We start from the raw sequence: 2,330 nt of genomic DNA, 5'->3' as shown, positions 1-2,330 counted from the left end.
GCCAACACGAGCGGATGTCTGGAACGTCGGCTCCGGCAAACGGTACGTGCCACTCCTGCCCAATCTCTCCTACGGCCACTAATCTGCTCGAAAAGCAACTTAAGTGCCTAAGGAAGACAGGAAAACCGCCCATTCCGGGCGAAATCCGACTTTTACTGTGTTAAGAACATTTATCGGACTGAGACGCTCAGCCGCCAAGCTAAGCCCAAATCCGCCTCCGCTCTTCCGCCGGCACCGCCGGCGATACCAGCCGCTGTCATGGAAGTAACGTTTGAAGGCCACACCGTTACCGCGCAAGAGCTACTGTCAGATGATTGGACACCAGTCCTGTATAAAGCCTACGCCTCCCGACCAGCCAGTTCGCCGAAACCACCTCGCCACTCCGAGAACGCTACCTCCGAGGCAGTTAACCCGAACGCCAAGAACGCGGCGCGCGACGCCGCAGCCGCAACCGGGAGCGGCAAGGTGCCGGCCCGTCTACCACCTGCGACCAAGGAGGCTCGTCTCACAGTGCAGCGCAGCAAGCAGCTGCCACCACTCCCACCCAATGCTATCCGAGTGGTCGTTCGCCCGCGAGGTGAACTACGACTCCGAGACGTCCCAACACCTCGACTCTGGAAGGCAGTGCAGAGCCAGCTCCAAATTACTCTACCGGACGACTTCTACCTGCGCATCCACCCGACCAACAACACTTTCACCATGGCAACAACACACATCCCAATGACCGAGACACTCAAGACGCTGACCTCCCTCACCATTGGCAACCAAACCAACCCGTGCGCGGCTTACGTGGCACCTCCACCGGGCTCTACCAGAGGAATCATCACAAATGCCTATGATGACGAGACCCCAACGCAACTTTACGAAGACCTCGTCAGAAGAAATCCGGAGTATACCATACTAGCAGCCCGACGCATGGGCAAGACGCACTCCATTTTAATCACCTTCGACGCAAACGCAGTCTCACATTCCATCAAATACATGGGAGCCATCCACCGCTGCACCCCATACCGCGGCAGTCCGGACGCCTGTACTAATTGCAGACAGCCGGGTCACCGTCATGACGTATGCCCAAGCCCAAGACCAACATTTGCCCCCGCTGTGGAACACGACATTCGCAACAAGCCCCTCCTTGTACGCCCAAGTGCATTTTGTGCGAGGGCCCTCACCTTACCGGTACGGGATCGTGCAAGGGGCGAAACCTTCACCAGCCACGGAAACAGCCAAGCCACCTACAAACGCAGCAGCAAGAATCGGTCTCATCGAGGGACAATTTTCCCCAGCTGTCGTCCAGACGCGCCCAGCCCAGCCAACATAAGCAAGCCTGGACAGTGCCGCTGAAACAAGCCTGGGACACCCCCAACTCTTCTCACCAGCACACGACACCCGCGACAGCGACTCTCAATCTACAACATGCCTTGGAGAAATCCCAGGAGGAGGCAGCGGCAGCCAAAGCAGAAGCTTCAGCAGCCCGAGCAGAAGCCATCGCCCTTCGTCAGCACATCGCCAAACTGGAAGCCCAGATAAGTGCTCTTGCCACTGGCTCTCCCATTCCCCCTGCCCCCGCTCCCACCGCATCCCAACCTCCACCACCCCCAAACCCACCCATGGCCTACACCTTGCCGAGCCACTCCCACCCTAGTTCTCCTGATGTGCTAGCAATGGAGGCTGACACAGAACCCCCTACGAATTCAACTCTGTGCACGACGCCCCCTCCCTCCACCCTATCTCACTAGACGACATACCAACCCTTCTTGAGTCCCTTGCTAAACGCTTTGAGGCAAAATTGCAGGACGCTATCTCTCACATCAACCAGGAATGTGCAACCCTCAAAGATGCTGTAATCCACATAACACAAGACAATGCTACTCTTAATCACCGATTCGACGTGCTAACGCAAGGATTCTCTGACCGCTATAACGATCTTGAATCCCGGCTCAATTCTTACGCAACGTGCCGCCCAAAACGGGACCCCACCCAAAATAGACGAAAGAAGCCCAAAGCACCGGAAGGACAAGACAATCCTATCCCTGCCGTAGCTCGTGACTCTCACCCACCCGTTATGGCTTCTCCCCATATCGACTCTCATGATGGCATCTCCGAACCGTAACTCCGAACACTCTGGCAGTGGAACTGCCGGGGCTTTAGCCAGAAGCGTCATGTGGGGCACCAATTGCTGTCCTGCGCTACGGGACCTGACATCCTTGCCCTGCAGGAACCCTCCAACCCGCTCACCCTCCCCGGCTATACTCCTATTCTGCCCACATCAGCCACACCCCCTCGCGTAGCGTTTATAGTTAGTAGCTCAATTACCACCATCTCCCATCCCC

The 2,330-nt window shown here is 57.0% G+C and overlaps 1 pseudogene; it reads left to right on the top strand.

Moving 5' to 3' along the window:
* Window positions 1-258: 258 nt before the first annotated feature.
* LOC146180547 (uncharacterized) lies at window positions 259-2,110 on the top strand (annotated as a pseudogene).
* The last annotated feature ends 220 nt before the right edge of the window (window positions 2,111-2,330 follow it).

Source organism: Amblyomma maculatum, chromosome 8 (assembly GCF_055883805.1).
Source record: "Amblyomma maculatum isolate TAMU_Amacu chromosome 8, ASM5588380v1, whole genome shotgun sequence".
NCBI lineage: Eukaryota > Metazoa > Arthropoda > Arachnida > Ixodida > Ixodidae > Amblyomma > Amblyomma maculatum.
The sequence above is the reverse complement of the archived record's forward strand: the minus strand, read 5'-3'. Positions and strand labels throughout refer to the sequence as shown.